This window comes from Mus pahari, chromosome 1 (assembly GCF_900095145.1).
Source record: "Mus pahari chromosome 1, PAHARI_EIJ_v1.1, whole genome shotgun sequence".
Taxonomy (NCBI): Eukaryota; Metazoa; Chordata; class Mammalia; order Rodentia; family Muridae; genus Mus; species Mus pahari.
Window position 1 is genome coordinate 164,315,311 of NC_034590.1, and position 26,672 is coordinate 164,341,982.

General features: G+C 40.8%; 1 protein-coding gene across 5 annotated transcripts in view; it reads left to right on the plus strand.

Moving 5' to 3' along the window:
* The window catches only part of Add3 (adducin 3), a 112,300-nt gene that overhangs the window by 20,567 nt on the left and 65,061 nt on the right, over positions 1-26,672 (plus strand). The window lies entirely within an intron of this gene.

Here is a 26,672-nt window from a genome sequence, read left to right on the forward strand (position 1 = left end):
ACAGCTGTTGACATTAGATCTGATTTCCATTGCTGCTGGCATTTGACAAGATATCTGTGAGCATCATCTTCAGATGGAGAGCAGGGATAGAGAAAATGTCTCACCTTGCTTTAAAGGTGATGTGACATGACATTCATTAAAGTATGTCATAAGTATAGTATCAGTACATAGTTGATCAATAAATATGTATTGACTAAATCTTTCCTGCTTGCTATACATAATTCCTAGTGAGAAAGAAGGAGGAGGCAGCAAGCATGAAGTGAGGGTAGGGTATTTACCAAGACTGGTCCATTCCTATGTTGATTGCATGTCAGTGACCAGAAGAACAAAGTAAGCCTTGTGGTTTATTGAGGTGGCTTTGTTTGTTTGATAGATACAGGCTCTCAGTGAGTAGCTTTGACTGGCCAGGAGTTTACTATATGAATTTATAGAGCTTTGCCTGCCACTGTCTTTCAAGTGTTGGGATTAAAGGTGTGTACCACCACATCTGGCTTAATAACAGTCAGAACTATAAAAAGCAGGTTTAGAAAGAAATTATGTAAAATTGTTCATACCCTGCTTTGCATATAGTAAGAAACTGATTTTAACTTAATTTCAGTACATTTATCCCATTAAGCAATAACATCTGTTTGTTTCTGAATTTGTTTCAAGTTTTGAAGACAAAAATATCAGTTTTTTTCTTTTTCTTTCTTTCTTTTTTTTTTTTTTCTTAGCTAGGATACAAGTACATTGTATTCTGTTCCTTCAAAATAGTTCATAGAGTACTGTTCATGGAGTACTAGATTGTTGTGATGATTATAAGCTGGTGCAGTAATTTGAACAGAGGAAAACTCCAGAAGGAAGAAAAGCAGCCACTTGATGACTTGAGATAACCTTAATGTAGTGTTTTATTTTTGTTCAACCTTTAACATCAGCTACATTCTTAGATAGAATGTTGACTTTTTATGACGTTAGCTGTATGATGTCTTCTGAATCTATCTAGGAGGATGTTTTCAACTACTTACATTTATGATTTGCTATGTGCTTTGGGAAATTTATTTAAAAATCCAAAATATTGAGATGTGGGCAAGTGTAGAGAGTTCCAAATAGATGATTGTTGAATTAACTGTGAACTCTTCAAAACGTTACCCTCACCAGTATGTAGATAGACCTCATCTCTGGTATTGTTATTGGTGATCAGTCATGTTTGAAAATCCAGTTGTTTGCCAACACCATCTGGTTTTACTTTGCACACTTTGAACATATTCTTGGAAGGAAAGCAAGCCATATAGACAGAGTTTTCTTTACTGATGCAAAGCTGTTTAAGGTTTGGTTGAACGTTAACAAACTTAGCTGAAGTGTTAGCTGAATGTGTGAGGTGCCACTATACTTCACAGATGAAGGTTTCCTATAGTTAATTGTCCTTCATTTTCTAAACATTATTTCAGTGAAGTTCCTTAAGGAGGTGGTCTTTCTAAAAATGTTCTTTTAGATTTGTAGAATTTAGGGTAAACCTGACTGGAATATGGTCCACTAGTGAGCAATCAAGAATGGTGTTGATCGACGTGATTGGTCAACATCCCTTCATCAGTTTCTAAGCTCCAGCAACTGTTGTCAATGCTGTGTGTGTGTGTGTGTGGTGTTTGTGTGGTGTTTGTGTGTGTTTGTCATTGCTGACTGGATCAATTTTTGATATATTGTTGTTCCATTGCAGTACTCAAGATAATAGAGTCTTTTGGTAACATAACATAAAGAGGGCTGTGAAATGATTATAAATTGCTAGAAGCTGGTCCAACCAAAACTTATTAAGTAGGAGAGATCCCTTGCATGCTGCCAAATTACAGCACTCCACTGTCAAAATGCATCCACTAGCCACATACACGTGACCGTTGCCACCTGAAATGTTAAGTGCACAGTAGATTTTTAAGACTAATTATAGAAAAAGGATATAAAATCCTCAGTTTTTAATATTGATTATATATAGATGTGAACTTTCAGTGTTTCATTAAACAAAATATATTAAAATTAGATTGTGGACTTGTAACCAGAGTCCTGGGGGAGGTAGTGCAGTGGTAGAGTCAGACAGACAGACAGACAGACAGACAGACAGACATAGAGTCAGTCAGTCAGTTCCCAGGGTCTCATCAAGCAGCCAACCTAAGCATAGCAGTAAGTTCTGTGTTCGGTGAGAGACTCTGCCTCACAAGTGATTAAATAAGTAAGGCAGACAAGCCATTGAGGAAAGACAGCCTCGTGTTAGCCTCTGGCCCCACATGCCTCACCTGCACATACATCACATAGTGGACCCTGAACCTCATGTAAATTAAGCAATTATTTTTGCTTTTCTTTAAAAATGGGACTCTATATTACAGATTAATTAGCCTTGAACTTATAATGATACTCCAACCTCCCAAGTGCCAGGGTTATAAGCACGCATCACCGTCCAACAGGTCTTCCTGTTGACTATTGATATACCTACTGGAAAACTTAGAAGTGTATAGATGCCTGTGTGGCTCACATCCTACTTCTGTTGAACAGAGGGGTACTGGCAGAAATTTGGGAAAGGCTTCCTCAGTTTCTCTAGCTTCAAGGACTCCAGCTGGCTGATGGCTGCTTGCTTAACAAGTGCTGTTTCTGTTTTGGAGGAGTTTAACATGCTGTTACTGCCTCTGTTTGTAGTTTTCTCAAGGTAAGGTTAGAAACAGGAAGTGGTTTGTTCCACTCTGATGGGTGTTTGCTGACTCTTGACCAGCCTTCTTGAAGACAGGTGACAAAAATTAATTTATAGCTACTGTCTTAGTTCCTATTGCTGCAACAAACACCATCACAAAAAAACAAGTTGAGGAGGAAAAGGTTTCTTTGACTTACACTTCCATATCCCTGTTCATCACTGAAGGCAGCCAGAACAGGAACTCAAGCAGGGCAGGAGCCTGGAGGCAGGAGCTGGTGCAGAGGCCACGGAGGGATGCTGCTTACTGGCTTGCTCTGCAGATGGCTTTTTTATAGAACCCAGGACCACCAGCCAGGGAGGCCCCACCCACCACAGGCTGGGTCCTCTGCCATCAGTCACTAAGAAAATGTCCTGCAGCCAGATATTGTGGAGGCATTTTCTCAACTGAGCCTTCCTCCTTTCAGATAACTCTAGACTAGCCAACGCAGCCAATGTTCTTTGGGCACCTGTCATGTACGTACATTACAGAAAACCTTCAACCTAGTGTTGTCTGAGCTAGTATTATGTTGTACACATGATATTTTAGTTTCCCTGTGCTCTGGTATGACGCACCACACAGTCAGTAAAGGGAGTCTCTTGCCCACAGCTCCTTGCCGCTTAGGGTCCTTGTATTGTCTTCCTCCATGCTACCCTCTACCCCACTGAGTACCAGGTGAGAACCTCAGACAGTAATGACATTTTCTTTTTAAAAATTTAATTGAGGAAAATTATGTTACCACGTATAACATGTTTTAAAATAGTATTACAGAGCAGCTAACTATTTACATGTGCCTTACCTATTTTACGCACTTTTTAAAAAAATATATTTTATTTTTCAGAAGCTTGTGAAAGAGTGGCCTTCTCATGGTGAAACATCACTGAAAGTTCTTCAAAAGCTTTCAGGGAAAGACATGGGAAGAGCCTCTTCTAAGTGCCAGGAATATCACATCTTAAACTTCAGAGATCAACCATATAAGATCCATCCCCTAAACAACCACCAAACCCAGACACTATTGCACATGCCAGAAAGATTTTGCTGACAAGACCCTGATATAGCTGTCTCTTGTGAGACTATGCCAGTGTCTGGCAAATACAGAAGTGGATGCTCACAGTCAGCTATTGGATGGAATACAGGGCCCCCAATGAAGGAGCTAGAGAAAGTACCCAAGGAACTAAAGGGGTCTTCAACCCTATAGGAGGAACAACAATATGAACTAATCAGTACCCCCAGAGCTGTGTCTCTAGTTGCATATGTAGCAGAGGATGGCCTCGTCGGCCATCAATGGGAGGAGAGGCCCTTGGTCTTGCAAACTTTGTATGCCCCAGTACAGGGGAATGTCAGGGCCAGGAAGCGGGAGTGGGTGGGTTGGGGAACATTGGGGTAGGGTAAAGGGGGCTTTGGGGATAGCATTTGAAATGTAAATGAAGAAAATATCTAATAAAAAATGAAAAAAAAAAGAGAGACGCTACCTCAAAAAACAAACAAACAAAAGAACGCCTTCTTCACAGACAGTGTTGAAGTAAAACAAAGGGGTGAAATAAGTGTATTGAGCTGGATAAGCCTTGCCTAAACCTAGGCCATGTCTTAATGGCGATGTCCTTGACATTGTAGCACTGAGTCTGAGCAAGCGGAAATGTAAGAGTGCTGGCATGTTAGCTGCTAAATTAGACTGTCTGTAACTGTGATCTGCATGCTGTGCAGGGCTGTGACTGTGATCTGCGTGCTGTGCAGGGCTGTGACTGTGATCTGCATGCTGTGCAGGGCTGTGACTGAGCTGCGCACTGTGCAGGGCTGTGACTGTGAGCTGCGAGCTGTGCAGGGCTGTGACTGAGCTGCGCACTGTGCAGGGCTGTGGCTGTGAGCTGTGCAGGGCTGTGACTGATCTGCTGTGCAGGGCTGTGGCTGTGACTGATCTGCATGCTGTGCAGGGCTGTGGCTGTGAGCTGCACGGTGTGCAGGGCTGGATGCTCACTCATCTAGTTCAAGTACCTGTTACTGACTTTGGATTTTTTGTTTGTTTGTTTGTTTTTCCAAGACAGGGTTTCTCTGTATAGCCCTGGCTGTCCTGGAACTCACTCTGTAGACCAGGCTGTTCTCGAACTTAGAAATCCGCCTGCCTCTGCCTCCCTAGTGCTGGGATTAAAGGCGTGTGCCACCATGCCCAGCACTTTGACTTTGGAAAGACACAAGGAAGAAGAGAAATATTGAAATGTAAAGCAGGAATGGAAAGGGGCATGTTTAAAGAGCAGAGCACGGCCAGGAGTGCTGTGCAGCTGTAGTCTCAGCACTTGCCAGCTGAGGCAGGAGGATTGAGGATTTTGGCCTGTGTGGGTTTTGGAGTGAGTTTGAAGAGAGAGGTGGGGTGGGGAGCACAAAGTGGAGGAAGTACAAAGTATAGAAGTAGGTAAGTATAGAAGTATAGTATTCTAACTAGGTAGTGGGGATTCCGTTTTCCTAAGTCTCACAGTATCCTACCTGGGTACCTGTAGGGAATTGTAGAGTCTGAGATGATCAGGTTCTGTAATCGTCTTGCCTAGTGTGCCTTTCCTTCATGACTGAGATCATGGCAGGTTTAAATGCATGTTGTTCATGCTCTTATGCTATATATGTTGTTGTTTTTATATTGTTTATTTATCTGAAGTATCGTCTACCTGAAATTTCATCCAGAGGAAAGGAATATGCACCATAGAGCATCCATATTGTGGTTAAGAGAAGTGAGAGTTAGCTGAACAGCCAAACTAATTGGGACTAATTTGGCACTCATCCCTAGGCTTTATAAAGAGGCAGCGGCCTCCTTGTGGGAGAGGGGAGTGTGAACTCAAATGACTTTCCTAATTCAATCACTCATCCCTTTAACCCCTGTAAAATTGATTTGCTTTTGTAGGTCAGTTATATAATGTTAGTGTGCATGATGTTGTCCTGAGTGAGAAGCTCTGTTGAATGGCCTTTTTGGAAGAAAAGGTTGGGATATTTTCATAGCAATAAGCTTGGTTTGCATTTCTGGGTGACTCATGATCTTCAGCTTCTAACCAAGTTAGTGAAGGGTTGCTATAACTACCAGATGGCAGACTTTCCTAATCCAGTGTTAGATGCCAACAGGCTAATAACAGAATAGATGTATGCAGAGTTAAAGCACAGTGCACAAATTGGAGTATTATTTAAACTGCTCATCTAGTTTAAACTGCACATTTAAAGGAGGTACAAATGCATTTGTGTATGATACAATTGTTTGGTTTTCAGGACAGTCTTGGAATGCATTTGTAGTGTGTATTTTATATAAAATACTTTGTGTCTAAGGGGTATTTTGCCAAGTGCCGGTCTAAAATTTACTTGGGCTCCATCCAGCTGGCAGGTCAGATGTGCTCAGTTCCGGAGAATGGATTCATAGTGGAAGCAGTGTTCGTGCAGTGCAATTACTTTGAAATTAGTTGGTTTATAATTAAAATTTTTCAACTGCTATGTTAAAACTACACAGTACAGACATTAAATATCTAGCAGAAATAGTTCATGCTCATGTTGTGGTCTTACTGTTATAAGCTTACAGAAAAACCCATGAAAACAAACTCATGAGCTGCCTTCAGTTGATTTTAATGTCCATTTTGAGTTCCTAGGGTAATGGATAGCTTCTACTACTCTGTGAACAAGACCGATGCCAAAGTGTTGATGGCATAAGCCTAGTGCATAGGACAAGGAACTGTGTTTCTGTGTAGGGAAAGTTGTAGTCATGTTCTTTAAGGGAAGCAGGTAGTTAAGTACCGGATACTACTTGGTACAGGTGAAACAGATCTCAGATGAGGGCTTGGCCGCTGTAGACTCCACCATGAGGTGAGCTCTGTAGAGGACAGGAGTGCACTGCCACGGTTCCATGTTACTCCCAGAGGATCATCTCCCACTGCTTGTTCTGTGCCTCTTTAGTGTAGAGATTTCTCAGCAGAGGACTTCCAAGTATGGTGGGAAAACTGCTTTCTTGCACCTTCTTTGAAAGGTTCACAATGCACCTTAGCATAGCGCAGACTGAGATGTGTGCTCATGGGTGGACCTCTGTTAAAATCTAGTGTTTTCTTCAGTGACTACAGCACAAAAATCAACATTTCCCCTGCCCCCCAAATCAGTCTCCATATTGGAGCTCTTATTTTTGGACATGTGTTGGAGAAACAGGCTGTTCAACTTTCAGGTTTGCAGGTTTCAGGGTTTGTTTTTGTGATTACTCTTCTCCTTGACAGTTCACACAAAAGATAGTGTTAGTTACATCAGTATTTCTGAGGCCATTTTACACACAAATACTAATTTACTTTCTGTGAAATGTAGATTCTACAGAGAATGCCTTGAGTTACTATATATCGTGTATAATATATCCTCATTTGGATGTATTTTGATGCTTTTTATAAATAAAGTTTTCCTTTAGCTTATATATAACATTTACTTCTGATCATGTAATTTTCTTAACAAGCTACTTCACAAAATTATATATATCATAGGATAAAATATAACTATTTTAATTTTAATGATTACATTAAGGTGTGGTAATGCTATTTAAAGTAGACTGATTGTTTTTTTGTTGGTTATTGTATTTATTTACATTTCAAATGTTATCTCCCTTCCCAGTTTCCCCTCCACAAACCCCCTATCCTGGCCCCCTCCCCATGCTTCTAGAGGGTGCTCTCCCACACACCCACTCACTCCTGCCTCACAGCCCTAGCATTTCCCTACTTTGGGGCATCTAGCCTCCACAGAACCAAGGGCATCTCCTCCCACTAATGACAGATAAGGCAGTCCTCTGCTACATAAGCAGCTGGAGCCATGGGTCCTTCCATGGGTCCTCTTTGGTGAGTGGTTTAGTCCCTAGCTCTGGAGCCGTCTGATTGGTTGATACTGTTGTTCTTCCTATGGGGTTGCAAACCTCTTCAGCTCCTTCAGTCCTTCCCCTAACTTTTCCACTGGGGTCCCCATGCTCAGTCCGATGGTTGACTGCAAGCATCGGCATCTGTATTGCTCAGGCTCTTGCAGAGCCTCTCAGAGGACAGCCATACCAGGCTCCTGTCAGCAAGCACTTCTTGGTATCCACAATACTGTCTGGGTTTGGTGACTGTATATGGGTGGATTCCTAGGTGGGGCAGTCTCTGGGTGGCTCTTCCTTCAGTCTCTGCTCTCATCTTTGTCTCTACATTTATTTCCTTTAGATAGGAAAAATTCTGTGTTAAAATTGCTGTATTTTGAATTGAAAGGAAAATTAAAGATTACAGTGTTCCAAAATACTGCTTTATAATCTATTACATTGAGTGAGGTTTTGAAGTTCTTTCTAGACAATGGACTCTAAAGGATATTCAAATTACATATACATACCAAAGCTTATTATGTAGCGTTTCTAACCTGAGTATGTACATACATCAAAGATTTTACGAATTTTGCTTTCCATGAATTCCTTAAGAGGTTTATGAAGGGTTTGTTGTTGGTGATGGTGGTCGGTTGGTTTTAACAGCTAAATTTGGATCCTGAATCATTTTGTGAGTAATAGAAAGTCCTAAGTATAGATAAGCTAAGTGTAAACCAGTATATAAAGTAAGTAGGTTAAACAAAAAGCCTGTCTGTCAGCTTTTGAGACGTGTGGTATATAACCAACTTCCTACCAGAAAAGATTATCCACCACACCAAATACTGAGATGGTGTCTCATTTTCATTGTATTTAGAAAATTGTGTATGTGACCTTGGATTACGTTTGCTGAATAACTAAAACTGGTGTTTTATTTAATGCAAGACAGCATTTAGGACTAAGCCTCAGCACTGAGTAGAAGGCTGAGGGCAGGAACCTTTCTTACTGAGGTGTAAGGGCTACTTTCTGTAGTCATGGTGGTGGTCTTTAGGTGATCATCCACACTGTCCCATTTGTTCAGTGTGTCCATCATTTCACTCTGCACCCCAAGGTGCTGCATCTTCATTCTCACCCATGCTGGGAAATGACTATTTGTTTTTTGTGCCAGAGCTTTTTAGTGTTCTTATTTTTGCTTTTGCTCCTGTGTTTTTGGGTCTTCCCCCTCCCCCTCCTGTTTGTTGGTTTTCTTATGCTTTCTTTCAGTAGTTTCTTAGTTTCCAGTCTTAGAATCGTTAATCCAGTTTTAGCTGATTGTTTTGTTTTTAAGTTGTTAAAGCAGAGTCAGGTTTCGTTCCTTCTGCTGTTCAGAGAGTCCTTAAGATGCAGCTTCTGTCTTTCCTGGAGCGATTGAAGGGATGCAGAGAGGATGAGATCCACGTGGTTTTCCTTTAATAGCCCAGTCTTGCACACGTCCATCCTGTGCTGTCCTTGATGGTGACGTGTGAAAAGACTGTGAGTGTAGAGAGTGGAACACTGGGGCCACCTTAGAACTTCCTGACTTCAAATATTGATGCCGTCAGTGATGGCTGATCTAACCACCATGAAGACATCCTCTGAGTATGTCTGTGCAGGTGTGTCTAGAAGAATTGAGCTGAGGAGGAAATACCCTGCTGGTCAGCATCATCTTAGGAACGTGGGCCTTAGACTAAGAAAAATCAGAAAATGATCTAGCACCGGTTTGTCTTTCCTGATTCATGACTCTGGACATAAGTGACCAGTTGGCTCATGCTCTGCAGCCATGCCTTTCCCACCTTCTGCTGAGCCCAGATGAGCCCTTTCACCCTTCAATCATTTGTCAAGTATTTAGTCACAGAAATGAGGAGCATGATCAATATACTGCCTTTAAGCAAGTCATTAGGGAAGTTCATTTTTTCTACAGATTTCTACATTCTGTCATATTTAAAAAAAAAAAAAGAGTATGTCAGACATGGCTTGCATGAGTGAGGTGGTAAAAGTGTATAGAGTGTTTAGTGGGAAATGTGAAGGGGTTTTCTTTCCAACCTAGTGAAGACAGATTGTATAAACTGTTCTTTTGTTTGTCTTAGAAAGCATCTCTGGCTGACTTGGAGCTTGCTATGTAGACCAGGCTAGCCTAGAAGTCACACAAATCTGTCTGCCTCTACTTCCTGAGTTACTGGGATTAAAGGGGTGCATCTTCACTTCCAGCTTGATGTTATACAACTTGTCAAGATAAAAAGGTCATTTAGTGGGTTAGTTTACTTGAAACATCAGTGAACAAATGGACAGTGTCAGGATCACACAGCATACATATAGTAGAACCTGCTAATTTATGTGTAATTGTACAGTATGTTTTTATTATCACCTACTATAAGGACTACTTAATTCCATATTAACTATGCACTGTCCTATTACAATATAAAACAGATAATTGATTTATAATAAAGATTATATCACTGAAACATTTATATGCTGTGCTCTTTGGACTATATTCTATGTGAAGTGGGAAGGCATTGAAAGATTTATGGGAAGTGGAGTAATGTGGGCAGGTTTGTGTTTTTAATATCTTACTTTGGCAGTGGTATTGAGAATAGCTGGAGAGGTTTAAGGGTCAAGGTAAAAAGATCACTATAGTATTCCAGAGAGGAAGAATTAAGGCATGAAATAAATCAAGAATGGGTAAGGGAAAAGTAGCTTAGGAGGAAAAATGGTAAAGTCAGGAGAACATGGGAGGAGAAGGGGAAGAAGAAAGGAAAGGGGAGGTCAGGTTAAAGAGCTTCGGCCTGGAGAAAGAAGACATTCAGACTTGTCCTTCTTTCTCCCATCCTCATCCACTTCCCTCCTTGTCTCTCCTCCCACCTCCAGTCAGCTGGCAGCAGTAAGAGTTTAGTTGTTTAGGGTAAAGGTCATGATCCTGGGGCAGGCACAGGAACTTAAAACAGGCAGCTAGAAGTACAGATCTGTCAAACCTTGGCAGGAGAAGGTGGCAGAGGTTGTGGCTGACAAATATGGGTGTCCAGGGGAGTGCAGAGTGACATCAAGGCTGGAACTCTGACACATAACACTGCATAAAATCATCTTAATAGCCACAGTCCAGACTAAACCCATTTCATCTTCTGCCCCGACTGAGTTGCAGAAGTGAAGTCTGTCCCTAAGCCCATGTTTCTTGTCTATAGCATGGTGGTAGGGAGTTGAAGCCAGTGGTCCCGAAGCATTTTCTGCAGGACTAACTTAGTATAGGATATTCATGATACATGGCACATTTCCACAGATGCCCTCATTAATTGTGGGTGGTTCCTGCTGTTGTGCATCTGTCATATAAGAATAGCAGCAAGTAAGTGTGTTGTTCTACCAAAGAACCTTGCATCTGTTTTATATACTTCAAAAAGCAGGTACTCACAAGTAAGTACTCAGTCAGCAGGGAGTTACTTAGCCCTGATCCTGCCCATCTGGAAGGCCTGGACTAGTGACATTGTCAGGTGAGCGTTTAAAAGTCTTTGACAGTTGGAAATGGTAGTCACACCTTTGATCCCAGCACTCCATAGGCAGAGACAAGTGGCATTTGAGGCCAGCCTGGTCTACAAAGCAAGTTCAGGACAGCCAGGTCTCTGTTACACAGAGACACCCTGTCTTGACACCCCCACCTCCGAGTTCTTTAACAGTTTTATGCATGTGTATAAAACTGCACACAATGCACCTCTCAGCCATCCCCTCCAGATAAAACCCTTCCTCCCAAGTCTCCCTCCTTTTATACCTTCCTTTTGTGTGTGACCCACTGAGTCTACTTAGAATTGTTTGCACAAGCTTGAGGAGGGGGATTACTAGAACATAGACAACCTATCAGTGGCTACACCAGGAAGAAAATGACATATTATCATAATAATGATCTATTATTGTCATTATGACATGGGAGCATGGTGGCAGGCAGGCATGATGCTAGTCAAGTAGCTGGGCGTTCTACATCCGGATCCTCAGGCAGCAGGAAGAGATACCACCCCCAGTGACACACTTTCCTTGGCAAGACCACACCTATCCGAACAGGTTACACCTCCTAACCCTTCTCAAGTAGGGCCACTCCTGATGACTAAGCATTCATACATATGAGCCTATGGGAGCTGTTCTTATTCAAATCACAACTATACGCTAAGATTATTGTTTTAATCGATGCGCCCAAAATAAGAATGAGTGAAATAACCCAGAACAGATGTTAAAATGAAGCTTTAATTCTAATGTATCTGTTGTGATGTTTGACTGCCACATATAGCAGTTTGTCCATATTTATCAGTTAGTTAATACGCCTAACACCTGCTTAATCAATTACATTTATAGGAATTTGACTTACATTTTAGAAATATATGTAAACCACTGGCCAAGGTATATGTACAAAGGTGTGTTATAACCAAGTTGATAATGCTGTAATTAGCCATGCACTGTAAACACTGACGAATGAGCTCATTCTGCACAGACAAACTTCAGGTAAAATGTCCACTTAAGTTGTAGACTGCACAGTGTACTACCTGGTTGGTTTAGGGGTTTTTTCCTTTCATTTTTTGGGGGTGGAGTAGGGTATTGTTTTAAAAATGTGAATAAGAATTTCTGTTTGTATTTACTAGAAGAATACCAAACAAATGATTAAAATTTACTTTGGGGTGATGGTATATAAATAATTAATAAGTATTGTGTTTATGATTTACTAATACTTTCAGGAATCAAAAACACTGCATAAAGCTTGAATTCTTAATCACATATATCTTAAAGTAACTAGATGAAGTTGCTATTGTTTGTGTATAGTAGATGGAGCATGGGCCATTGAGTTAGAACTAGATTCATAGTGTAGGACTGTTACTTAGCTGGCTTTGAGGGAAAGCCAGCGCTCTGGGGAAATCCATTAAAGCACTCTGCACAGTGCTTAGTGTCTGGTGGGTGCCTGATAATATTAGCTGTTATTATAGTGCTTCTAAAATCCTCTTTTGACTGACATGATGTCAAACTGGAAAATATTCCAGCATGAAAAATAGGAATAAGCTATGTTGATAAAACATCCAGGCAGATATGTTCATAACATTTGATTGAACTGTTGAACTTTGTGCCCAGGTATTCTGAATTATGTATGTAAATATAGAATATGGTGGTTAATTGAGGCCTCTACAAACTGCGTGGCTGCTTATCACTCTTATACTTAATTTCAGAAATGCTGTGTATTTTCCAAATATTAGCTGGCTTCAAAATACATATATTATGGACTAAGACACAGTTCTGTATTTGGTAGAGTTGACAGAAAGATGAGCTGCCAAATTTCAGACTAAGTTGTTAGAGGGATGGTATTTTCTAAAGTCGAAAACCGCTCAGGACCTTTACAGAATTAGTGACTTGTTTTTCCTTGAGTCTTCATACTCTATAACAGAAATGCTCAGATTAAAAAAAGATAAAAAGATTAAAGAAGCAGGCCTCAAGAGACTTGGATTCCTGGCCTAGCCCTGCTGTTTGATGACTTGATGTCCCCAATCCATAGATAATCTTAGTCCATGAAATTGTGCTATATATAAAGTGCAGTATAGACATGAAAGGCATTTAGATTTTCTTTGCATTGTATATTTTATCTCATTGGAAGACATGGAAGCCCATTATGTCAATTTTCTTAAAGGAAAGAGCTACTAGTGGTAAAAATGGAATTTATTATAAATTCATTCTAGCCACTGTATAATATTTAGGATTTGCTAAAGTTACGTACTGATATATAATGTTTGTGCTAGCATACATATGAGTTTATAACCTAAAGGTTATTTGATTGCAGACTGATCCCAGCCTGCCTTGTTTTGTGAGACAGGTTGTAGATTAGGCTGGGTTCAAATTCAAGAGATGCACAAATATTGGGATTGAAGGTGTTACAGGTCACCAAAGACAACAATGCAAAATCACCTCACAGTCCCAAGTGTTATTACTAATGAGATGATTGGCTACTTCACTACAACCTCTTCCAAAGTTCAGGGAATCCTTAATATTCAAGCCAGCACAATCTACAAAGTTCACCCACACATCTTTATTTCTGTGGATGCTTGCATATGGGTTGCTCACTTCCAGTTTGTATGTGCAAACGCTTTGTTTCTGCATTGAATAGTATGACTTTCTGCAAAGCTTTAGGATCAACTTGACTAGGTGAATGGAGAATGGAACACACACACTCAGCCGGAGGAGAGAGAGGGAGGGAGGGAGGAGCTGGGGTTGTGGGGATGGGGTCAAGGATAAGGTGTGGTTTAGCTAATCTCAGTAGGGGTCTCTATAGGGGTCTCTATAGGGGGGCAGCCTCAGACTACTGCAGAAGTTGTGGTTGATCCTTTGTACACTGTCACCATCTCTACTAGGACCACAGGACGGTCTTAATATTCCCATGGGTCTGCGGTAGTGGGGTCCTTGACATGGCTGTGTTCATGTCAGCAATACACATGACTTAGAACTTCATCCTCCCACAGAATGGCCTGTTTTCTAAACAGTCCATTCTTTTATTGATCAATTTTAGATGTGACTAGTAATGCTTACAAAAAGCAGTAAAGTGTGAGTGAGAGCCAGCAAAGATGGAAAATTCACAGTACTGTGGAATAGTAGTAGACATTAATGCTGCAGAATTAAGGAGTAAGATAGGACATTAACGCTTCAGTATTGAAGGGGTAAGATAGGACGTTAACAATGCAGTATTAAGGAGTAATATAGTCATTAGTAGTATGTAGAGATGACTGCCCAACTAAAACAAGCACTCCCCATACCAGATGACAGTGGATATACATTTTAGAAGCAAATGAATATCTTTACATATACTTGAGAAGGAAATAGATTTTTTTTTTTTTGGCAAAATAGTCAAAGAATTTGGAGTGGAAAGTAAAAAGTTATTTTCATTAATTCACTGCCACCAAGAGTAAACTCCAGATAGACACAGGGAACATATAAATCAGGTATTTTGGAGCAACATGAGTACTTTTTGAGAATATAGAGTTTGAAACCATTTACACAATTTTACATTCCAAGATCCCACAGGCCAGCCTGTGTCAAATACAAGCAGTGTTCTGTGTAGCCCACCTTCTTCAGTGTCTTCACCATGCATCTGGAGCTGAAAGGGAACTTGGGTTCTGTTTCTCAGGGCATATTTAGACAGTGAGCATTCTAGTGCAAAGATGGCATTCTAACGATTCTTTCCAGACTTTGCCTTTACTGGATTCCGATGGTCAGTGGTGTAAGAAAACACTCAGCTATTAACAATTTCCAATTCTTTCCCCAAGAGTTTCTTTGGTTGTATACATCTTCTGATGCCTTTGTTGATGGAAGTAGAGTGTGGGGTAACAATTGTGTGTCCTCAGGTTATGAGATGCACTCCTTTGGAGTCTCAGTTGTCCCTTCAGTCCCTTCCATTGCCCACACCATACTCTGCTAGTTGGATATTATGTAGCAGCTAACCTGTCTGCACATGCAGTATATTATACTGTTGGAATAATTGCCAGTAACTTCCCTCACTGGTGGCTCTAGAAAATTCTCCTTTTAAAACAATGGAAGAAAGCAATTTTACTATTCAAGAGGTACTTTTGTTTTTGCTACCAGATCTTTTATCCCTGGGCTCATAGGTTAGATAAATATATTCATCAAACTTAAAAAGGAATGTAACATGAGTTGAATGTATATAACACGTCTTAAGACTTGGAGTGTATTGTTTGGTTAGCAGTATACTAAAGACTCTTAGCTATCTTAGAATTGGAGATTTTATAGGTTATTTTTACATTTAATGTTAACCTTTTCATTAGGTTGGTTTTCTTAAATTAAAAAAAAACTTCATATATGTGTTCTGTATCTGCATCAGCCCCTCCCTCCAACTCATGTGTCCCCCCCCAACTCCTTCCTAAATTCATGGCTTCTTTTCTTTATTTTATTACATGAATAAATATGTAAATACATCCTACCGAGTCCAGTTAGTGTTTCTTGTTGTTAGGTTGTTTTCTACAATTACATTCTTTTTAAAAATTTTATTTCTTTTATGTATATGAGTACACTGTTGCTCTCTTTTCATACATACCAGAAGAGGACATTGGATCCCATTATAGATGGTTGTGAATCACCATGTAGTTCCTGAGAATTGAACTCAGGATCTCTGGGAGAGGAGTTAGTGCTCTTAACCGCTGAGCTATCTCTTCAGCCCCACCTGTTGCATTCTTTTAGACATGTATTTAGAATATTCTCTGACAGTGCATACTGGAAACAGTATAATGACTGTTAGCATACATAGTGTAAGTATTTGTCATCTCTCTGAGACAGAGAGTGGTGATATTGGCAGGGCTGGGCAGTGACCTCTCACAGGTACTGGCTAAGCACAGGCTCCATGTGCCAGGGAGGGGCTGGCTCCCTAGGAAACTTGAATGGCCTCAGGCTTGTCTGATACAGCACCCTTTAGAGTTATGTAAATTAGATAGTTTTATTTAAATGAGAAACTCTGAAGAGCCCTGGTTGCTCTTTCAAAGAACCCAGGTTCATTTCCCAGCACCCACGTGGGAACTCACAACTGTCTGTAACTCCAGTTCAGGGGATCTGAACATCCTTTTTAGACTCCTGTTGAATCAGGCATGTATGTGGTGCATAGACATACATGTAGGCAAAACACCCACACTGATAAAATAAAATAATAAGTTTAAATTTCTTTTTAAACATTTATGGAAATATAGAATTTGAGAGATAATCTTGCCTTATAAAATACTTTTTCTGGTTTTGTACCCTTTAATTTTAATATTATTAATACTATTTACTTCGGAACTGAAAAACTCCTAATGACTTAAAAAGACTTTAGATTTACAATTGTGTTTGCATTGCATGTGCCCATGGATGTATTTGGGTGCTGTATGCCATGGAGCATGTTTGGAGCACAACTTGAAGTCTCTCTCCACCCTTTGGGCCCTGGGGTGTAGACTGAAGTCTTTTGGTTGCTAACCCCCTATTTTTGCCTGCCTTCCTCCCATTATAACAAAAACAGTTTGATTTGTGGTTGATTCTTTTACTCCTACCTAGGCTAGAAGTGTTGCAGGATATTTGCTCACACCGTGAACCCAGAGATTTGTGTTGTTTCCTGAAAAACCACCTGTTTCTTGATGTGGTATGGCTCAGCCCTTAGTACACACCTTTAATCTCTCTAGCTGGAATATAGACACACCCTGGTGCACACCTTTAATGCCAAACAATAAAGGTAAAGTTAGTTTGTAGAAGGAAGCACTCATGCTTGAAAGCGATGTCTAACTGAGGGGTAAACAAAGTGATGAATCAGAGAAAGATTTGTGAGCTGCTCAACTCTCACAGGAGAGGAAAGGGAAGCTACTTAAGAGAGTAGTGCACAGAGAGGGCAGATGTTGGAGGCAGTTCTGGGAGAGTTACAGAAACAGGCTGAAAGGAGAACAAGCTCAACCAGTCACCCAAAGCTCAGGAAGAACTAGAAAGGGTGAGGTTATTCAGCAGTACGTCTCAGAGTCTGAAAACATTGAAGGTCTAGATAAGGTGGTACAGAGTCTAGAAGCTTCCAGGACAGCCCAGGTTAGCAAACAGAAGCATTAAGCCTTGGGGACAACTATATATGGGCAGATAAAAGTTACTATTACATAAAAAAGTAATTTTAGTGAACAGAATTTTAAAAACTTGTTATGTCCTAATTTTATTATGGAAGTACCCTTCCGTACTTCATGTGTGCCAGCATATCCCAAGCTGCGTATTCTGTCATCCCTTTGAGTACACTAGATGTTGTACATAGACTGCAGAAAGGGCAAGCTTCCTGGCCTTCCACAGAGGATATGCTTGAGCTTCTACAGCGAGGAAGAATAGTTGCTGTTGTGACTAGCAAGTGACTCACTAACACACTCAGAACACTGTCCTGTATCACTGAACCTCTTTCCTTTTGTGTGGTGAGATCAGGAGAATGGAGAGGATGTTTTCAATATGTGTTTCCTAAAATTGGGACTCTGGGACTCAGCATGGGTTTTCTGTGGCATAGCCAGAAGCTTAAAATACTGACACATGTATTTAGTCCTAGCACATGGAAGGAAGAGAGGCCAGTGGATCTATGAATTTGAGGCCAGCCTGGTCTACAGAGTGAGTTCCAGGACAGTCAGGGCTACAGAGAGAAACCTTATCTTGAAAAACCAAAAAAATAAAAATAAGTTAAAAATGAAGCTGCAATCTGTGTTCACCCCAAGGTTTTCATTTTAATTGTGGCTGCAGCAGTGGAACTTTTGTTTTTAAGATTGTTATCTGCATTTTCATTAAAGTTTGGACGCTGCTCTGATGAGTCACACAAAGTGATCACATGAAAACAAGCTTGTTTCTGAGCCCTGTGAAGGCAGAGGGCTCGTTCCCCAGTATGCTACCAACACAAAATGGTGTTACTGGCATTCAATAGAAAATATAAGTATACTTGCTAAAATGAATAATTTAAATAGTTTTAAAATAATATGAACTGAAGCTAAAGTATTGATGAAATGTATGTGTGCATGTGTAGAAAATTTGAACCTATATAATCAAGTTTAGAAGATATAGATTTGGGCTGGAAAGACACGTCATCTAAGAGCACACTGACCTCCTTTTCCAGATGATCTGGGCTCAGTTTGCAGCACCCACATGGCAGCTTACAACTGCTTGTAGAGTCCTCTTCTAGCCTGCATGGGCAACAGGCACACACATGGTGCACAGCCACACAGGAAGGTAAAACACCCATACACTTAAATAAAATATAAAAAAGATAATGTTTCATGTTTAAGAAAAGCTGGAGGGAGTGGGAGGGAGGTGAAAGTAGGGATTGTGTATGATTAAAGGTATATTATGTGCATGGATGAAATTATCAAAGACTTTAAAAATACATAGAAATCCTTGCATGATTATAATGTAGAATTACTGGTGTCGTTCCCTTTAAGCGTATTTATACTTGAGATGAAGTGATCCTTCCACTGAGGTGACCTGCATTTAGTTCTTTTGCCTCCTGAAGAGATTGTTCCAAGTCTGTTAAAGTCCGTGCTGTCTCCTTCAGGAAACTCTTATATACAGTGTCTTTTGCTTTGCTTTTTTCTTTTTTCTTTTTGGTCATTTCCACCTTGCTATGAATTAAGAAGTTATCACTTTTCTATGAAAAGGAAATGTCCCAGCAGTTCTGGCTCTTGCTGGCCCAGAGTGAGCACTTTTTGCAGTGGTGCTCTGATGCCTAGAGCACTGAGTGTGTCAGTGTTTCTTTGCTTGACTGACTTTTCTTTTGAATTTACTGTTATAGGAGTTACAAAGCATTTTAATTCCATATACTCCATTGCCTGGGATCTGGATCAAGTCCCTTGTCTGTGAGTCACATCATGGTCTGTGAAGGGCAAAAGGAGAATTCAGATTTCTAGTTATACTGTTGCCACGGAAATAACTTTGAGAAGAGGCAGACTATGTATTGTGTGTACAAGTATGCATGGAGGAGCTAAAGCTACTTGGCCGTGCTTGCTACAGCCTGTTTATTCTTATAGCACAGCAAATACACCAGAGCCCTGGGGTTCTGTATGTGGGAACATGATAACTAAAGGCTACCTGTGAACTTCCTAAAAATTGTCATTCAGAGACTTGCTGATACTTCATCAAAGAGGCCCATGTGGGTGGACTGCGAAGGCCCAGGTCAGAGGGTGAGTGCGGGAAGTAGGAAGTGAGGTCAGTAGAGCTGGGGCTTGGGAACAGTTGTGTGCTCAGATGCTGCTTCCTGTCTAGTGAGGAGAACGTCCTGGAACCTCGCTGTTAGCTAAAGAGAGGCCTGTACGCTTGACAGGTCGCAGCTGTATCCTGTGTGAGGTGTGAAAATGTGTTTGCTTCCCTGGTCAGTTAGCTTTTCTGATTTCCTAATACATTAAAGTTTATTCCAGTGCTTCATGGAGCAAGAGGCTGAATTTGTGCCCAGACAGATGTCAGTATGAACAACAGCTAAATAGTAGGTTGTACACACACACTGAATAACAAATGGGGTTTGTGCGTTGTTAAACTTGAATGTGTGTGTGTGTGTGTGTGTGTGTGTGTGTGTGTGTGTGTGTGTGTGTATGTGTATGTATTGGTTTTAGTTTTCTCTGTATAGCCCTGTCTGTCCTGGAACTGATGTGTAAACCAAGCTGTCCTGGATCTCAGAAATCCACCTGCTTCTGCCTCCTGAGTGCTGGAATTAAAGATTAATTCCATGTCTGGCTTTAAAAATTAATTTACAGCCGGGCGTGGTGGCGCACGCCTTTAATCCCAGCACTCCGGAGGCAGAGGCAGGCGGATTTCTGAGTTCGAGGCCAGCCTTGTCTACAGAGTGAGTTCCAGGACAGCCAGGGCTACACAGAGAAACCCTGTCTCAAAAAACCAAAAAAAAAAAAAAAAAAAGTAGGGTCTTACTATGTAACCATAGCTGTCCTGGAACTCACTATGTAGACCAGGCTACCTTTGAACTCAGAGATCTGCCTGTCTCTGTCTCCTAAGTGCAGGGATTAAAGGTATGCGCCACCATTTCAGTCTAAGTCTCAGAAGCACATGGATGCTTTAGGTTAGGCTACTACATACATGGACCTCCATGCCTAGATTATTTCTGTTTTTTGTCATTTTATTTTGTTTTGCATGTGTGTGTATGTGTGTACGGATATTTTGCCTATATTGTATATCTGTATCACATTTGTGCCTGGTACCCAGAGAGGACAGAAGAGGGTCTTAGATTCCCTGGAACTGATGTTATAAACAGCTGTGAGCTGCCATGTGTGTGCTGGGAAATGAACCCAGGTCCTCTAGAAGAGCTTCCAGTGGCCTTCTGAGCCATCATCTCTGCAGCCCTTTTGTGTAGTATTCTTAACATTGCGTATTTAGCAATTTATTTGCTCTTGATTTCCACTCTTCCTCACCGTGACTTTCTTCTCCACTCACCAGATTGTTTTGTTGGATATAGTTCTAAACTGACATTTAATTCTCACAGAAGTTGGAATTTTTGTTATCCTTCTTTAGTCTTATTTTGAAGTCTGCTACAAGTGTGTCAGTCTCTTGTAGGTGAGATGTGCGTGTGAGCTTCTGATTTGTTCCCAGCCATGTTTTCCTTGACTCTGGCGTCTCCCTCCCCCTCTGTGAGTCCTTTGGAGTTGCACCTCCGTGTCATCTCTGTGAGTCCTTTGGAGTTGCGCCTCCGTGTCATCTGTCTGAGCTTGCATTGCTTGCAGTTCTTGGAGAGGAGGGCAAGATTTTGTTTCTCCTGGGTTTTGTTTTATGCATACTTTTGCTTTGCCATTCTGAGTTCTGCAGTTGACAGGGCTCTAGCTATGGGAATTCTTAAGTCATCTATCTAAGCCATCTATCTATTTGTTATTAATTATCAATTTTCATTACTGAGGATAGCAGAAGGCTGCCCCTGATCCGGTTAGAACCAGTCTGTTTTGAGCACAGCACTCTTCTAGAAAGGAGACTGCTTCCCTTTTGTATGCTATGTCAGATCACCGTGGGCTGTCTGAGACAATATATCCTTCTCTTGCCCTAGACTTTTGGACCACCTGGCCTGTAAATTCCAGATAGAAAGCTAAAAAAGTCCTTTCGAAAGAGAGAAGACCTGTTCCAGGGTCTTAGGAGAGCTCCTCCATTTCCCACTCACTGTTCTCGGGAAAACGGTGCAGAAGGCTTGTTCATTTGGGTTTAAAGTGTTTAAGGGTTCTGTTTGGACAGTTTTGCTAATCTAACTCAAGGTGGCCTCAAACTGGCTTCCTGCCTCAGCCATGCCCCATCCGCAGAGCGGACAGTATGTACTACCATGCCCACCACTGTTTTGCTTGTTTGCCTGTTTGTTTTAACATTTCCTTTGTCCCTGTGCTAGTAGACACACGACAGTGTTGCCTAAGTTTTGGTCAGACCGTGTACAAGGTCTCGTTTTGTACATCATGCCTCCCTGGAACTTGTGACGCTACTGCCTCAGCTTTCTTCATAACTCCAACTTCCTGTCTTCTTTTTCAACCCTTAATTATTAATGAATTTTAAAAATTGCTTTTAGGTACCATAAAAAATGATCTAAAACACACATGAAGAAAGAAAGAATTTCTGCATTCCCTCCTCCATTTGTCAGTTAGAAAGATATGGCTGCCAGTTCCTGGCTGTGCCTGAGTCGTTATCCTTCTCTACGGTTTAGGCAGTTTATATTGGGATGCAATTAAATGTCTAGGATTTCTGGAAATGACTCTATAGTCAGACTTATTTTCAGAGCCTGGTTGTATTTCGTGGTGGAGCACTTGCCTGGATTCCATTTCCAGCAATCCTCACCAAATCAAACCAAACCAAACAAAAAGCACTTCTGCCTGACTTGACACCGGAAGAGTCAGAGTCTGCTTTCGAGCATTAACTACACTTTTTGTTTTTAGTCTGAGCAGAATGTTAGTGTGAGAGCCACTTCTGTTCTAGTTAAGCATGTTAGTTCTCTGTGCACCAACTGCTTTCTGCTTATCAGGTTCATCTTGACTTCTGTGTCACAGGAAAAGCAAACGCTGTTGAATGGATGGCACCCTTTCTCCAGGTCTGTAGATGAATAGAAATGCTTACAAGAATGAACAGAGCTGATTAATATGTAAATCATCCATAAGAAATGTCTCAATAAAAGCTTGAAGTACCTCCTCATTGGAAAAGAGTATGCAACTTTCAGGTGCACAGAACCCACAGTGTCCATGTTCATTAACTTTCCTTCTGAGAGTGTGGCAAAGGGAAGGACTCAAAGAAAGTGATTTGCTTCCCACAGAAGTCCTTTCTAAAGTTCGTCTTGTGGCTTCTAGCCACACAATTGAAAAAAAAAAAAAGTGTAGTAATAATTGCTTTCCATTCACAGGTTGTTGGTTGGGGATGGTGTGTGTGTGTGTGTGTGTGTGTGTGTGTGTGTGTGTGCGTGTGCGTGTGCGTGTGTGTGTTTGTTTGTTTGTTTGTTTTCATTCCTCTTCCCAGGCACATGGCCTCAGACATACTAAGTAGAACCCTTTACCATGGAGCTTCAGGTTTAAAACCAACTCCAGCCAGGCGTGGTGGCGCACGCCTTTAATCCCAGCACTCTGGAGGCAGAGGCAGGCGGATTTCTGAGTTCGAGGCCAGCCTGGTCTACAGAGTGAGATCCAGGACAGCCAGGGCTACACAGAGAAACCCTGTCTTGAAAAAAAACAAAACAAAAACAACTCCAAAGGTAGCTTGGGCCTTCTCTACCCACCCCGTTTTGTCATGTGCTGTATTGAAGCTGTGGGAATCAGTTTAAAGGAGTCGAGAGAGTTGGTGCAGGTGAACTACTTGGCAGCTTGGAACCCAGCAAAGCCAAGTTCTCCTAATCTTGAGATACATTTTACATGCCTAGCCTTTGAGACGTGTAAGCTGCCAAATTTAAAATCAGAACCAAGAAGTTGTGCTTACCTAGACACCCCAATTATTGTCACTATAACTCATGACTTGTTACTTCAAGAATGGCATAGTTCATGGGAGTAAAAAGTTTTATTTTCATGAAATAATAATGTCCTGAATTAATATAGACTTACTTTTCTCTAAGTTTTAGTTTTTCATTTTCCTCTATGAGACATGTATGCTGCCTTTATGAAATGCTAAAAATGCTGTTATATCTGCTTTGACTCCCTTTATCCTAGTTCTGTGATTTAGTTATTCATTTTTAACATACTTTTAAAGAGATATACAATGAACTTGTTCTATGTTAAAAACTCCCCTTCTCTTTTCCTCTTCTACTTGGAGGATTGTGCAACCTTTCTGCTAAACAAAACCAAAATTGTTCACTTGCTCAGTGGTCCACCCCTTGAAGTCAGCCGCCCAGCTCCTGTGGGTGTGGCCCACTACACTTGATCTTCTTCTCTCCTGCACCACACTGGTGATCGCCACCCTCCCTCTGCTTTTCTTACACCACCCAGTCTGTGGACCGCCCCAGAAGCAGTTGGTCTTGTGGCCTGGCTTTTCTTCTTCGGTATATTCTGAGGAAGTTACTTACATGATGTCTTAAAGATACATGTGTCCTTGAGAAATTTCTGCCCAGGATTAAACTTTTCTGTGTGAACATTTCAAAAGGCAAGTTTTTCCCCTTGTTAGAGCTTACATATTTCAGGTATGAACTCACAAATGTATATCATTTATGAATGACTTTTGCCTGTGCAAACTATTTGGTCTCCAGAGTTGGCTCTACCCCAGTATTATGTGATTAAATGCAGGAGAGGTTATATTTAAAAGAACCTGGCAAAAACTCTGAAGAATTCACATAATATCAATATTACTTAGTTTCTCTAAGTAATATTCTACCTTAGTTTCTCTTTTGTTAGAGACATTATTTAGCTATTTTAAATCATTTTTTCTCATGATGGTGTGCTGCAAATGATCATTATGTTCTTCAACTTCATTAAAATGGGGAGCATGTATATACTCTGTGTGAGCATAAATATTAAAATTTCATATCAAAAGTAACTTGGTCAAAATATTTAATCATCAGTAATTTGACATAATTCCTTTCACTTTTAAAGAGAGTTCTTTTCATCCTTTTAGCCCTCACCCCTTTTATTTCCAGAGCTCAGTGTCAAACTGAAGGCCTTCCTAGGGCTGTGCCTGTCACTCAGCTACATTCCCAGTCTACTCCAGATGTTGTTTTTCTCAGTCCACAAAAGTTAATTGCTTAGGTGTTCTGTCATCAGCATCTCCCCTTCTCCTTAGCCCTTCCTATAGAATGTAGCCTCTTAGGCTTGATGCCTGTAAAGCCTTCAGCCTGTTGACTTATCTGCTTTCCTGCATTGAGTGTGCCTCAGTCTCCTGACCTTGGGATCAACCTGCAGCCTTCCTGGGCCTCCTGAAGTGACAACAGTGTGGCAGATTACAGTTTGGCCAGCTTAATTTATTAGTTAACTAGTAATAAGTAATTCATTGGCTGAATTATTTTTATGTCATTGTTTAGCCCAGGGTACAAACAGGGATTCTTCCCAAAAAGTATGTAAATGGCTCCTGGATTTCTTTCCTTAGCATGTAGGTCAAAGGTTAAAGTAACAGTATAAGCATATGACACAGAATTGTGCAAGTTGCTAATAGTGTAGGCTCCTTGTAAGTGAAATTATACAAACCACTACTATACATTGTTAACCAGTGATAATTTCTTTAGCATTGATTGCAATAGCACATATTTTAGTGTAAAGTAATGCTATATATATAAGATACAACTTTAAGAAGTATATTGTCTTTGCATGTCTTTTCCCTCCGCCTTTCATAGCATATATGCTTTTTAAATCAAGTTCCAACATAGGATCCCTGGAACCTTTCCCATTGGGTCTTTTCTCTGAATATCTAATACATGATTGGTACCACAACAATACACTATTACTACTGTTTAGGAAGTTACCTTCTCCTTGTATACACTGAGTTGATAATATTTTAGGGTCAAGAGCACTCTTGTTTTGTTTTGTTTTTGTTTTTGTTTTTGTTTCAGTCTCTGCCATGAGACTGTGGTACATAGTAGGTGTGCAATAAATTGTTGTTAGTAGGATAAATGGATTCAAGCAGGATGTAGAAAAAATATTTTATTGGTGAATTGATTTACCAAATTGGACTTTAAACATAAGTGTTAGACATCATGTCAACATGAGCGCTTGGTAAGTAAATGTAGATTTACCATAGAGTAAGTTGATACTTTATTAATACCCAGGGGCAAAATTCACATCAGAGCTATATTTATAAAACATTTTTGTTTGTTTTGTTTTCCTCTCATGCCAGTTTGCCCAGTAGCTGACAAGCCTACTGGCTATAGAATGGGGAAACACCTCAGGACAGTTTTAGCTGAAGACAGAATGGTGCATGGGCTGCAGAATGAGGGCAGAGATGGGAGAAAGTGTCTAAACTCTCTCTGTCCTCTCAGGAAGAGCACACAGCAGCATCTGAGGATAGCATCCGCAGGAGGGCACTGCTTGTTGAATTGTCAGTATGGGAACTTAGGCAGTGTGCCTCACAGAAGGTTGAGAAGAGTCCCACAGAAAGGCGCAGGGCAGGTCTCTCTGTTCACGGCTGTGTGCAGTGGTTTTTATGGTTCTGTTTTGTCTGTTATCTCATCACCTGGGAGACTTAAGCAGAAGGATAAAGAAGTCATTGCAGTCTGGGTCCCACAGAGACTTGGACATCAGCCAGGACTACAGGGTGAGACCCTCCAGCTCAAAAATGATAATGAATCCCCACTCAGAACCTGAGAAAGCCTGGACAAGTACTCTCACTAAGCTATATCCCAGGCTTTGTATTTTTATTGTTTGCTTTATTCATAAATTCACTTATTTTGTGCAGTAGGAATTAATGTAGGACTTTGTACATGCCATGCAAGTCTCTTAATACTGGAACTTAAAAACACTTCTAACTCAGCCTCACAAGTAAATAAGCCGCTAGACCTATGATCTTGGGGTATTTTTTACTAGTATATAATTTATTTGCTCTTCTATTTTTTGTCTTTTTTAAAAAAATGTGTGCTTGTGCGCATGCAGAGGCCAGAAGAGGGCCTTGGGCTCTCTGGAGCTGGCGTTCCAGGTACTGTAGCATGGGTGTGGAACTGAACTTGAGGCTGCTGCTAGGAGAGCAGCTTACTTGCTGAGCTCTCTCTCCAGCCCCGCCTGTCTTCTTTTCCTCTGTAGTCTTTGTTATCACTGGTTTCAAAGAGCCAAAGCCTGCTTTGTTATTGCACCTCAGGTTTGGCAACCTTGGCAGTATAGTACAATCTTACTAGTTTAACTTTTGTCTGTAAATGGGGATGACAGCTAATCTCTACAATTAATAATTTGCAAAATATTGCTGTTTACCTTGGTAGGCTTGTTTTGTTTTGGTCAAGGAAGAAAGGGCTATTTTTTTAAACATTGATCATCTTTCATTCATCCTTAACTTCCTCTTTTAGAATTGCTACATTTTAAAGCCTCTGCGTGGTTTGTGTTTGTTTTGTTTTGAGACAGGATTTTATTGTGTAGCTCTGGCTGACCTGAAACGTGCTATATGGGCCAGGCTGTCTAACTCACAAAATCTACCTGCCTCCGCCTCCTGAATGCGAGATTAAAGGTGTTCATCGTCATTATGTCCTGCCTACTTTTGAATCCTGGATACTGTCTTTTTTTTTTTTTTTTTTTTTTTTTTTTGAGACAGGGTTT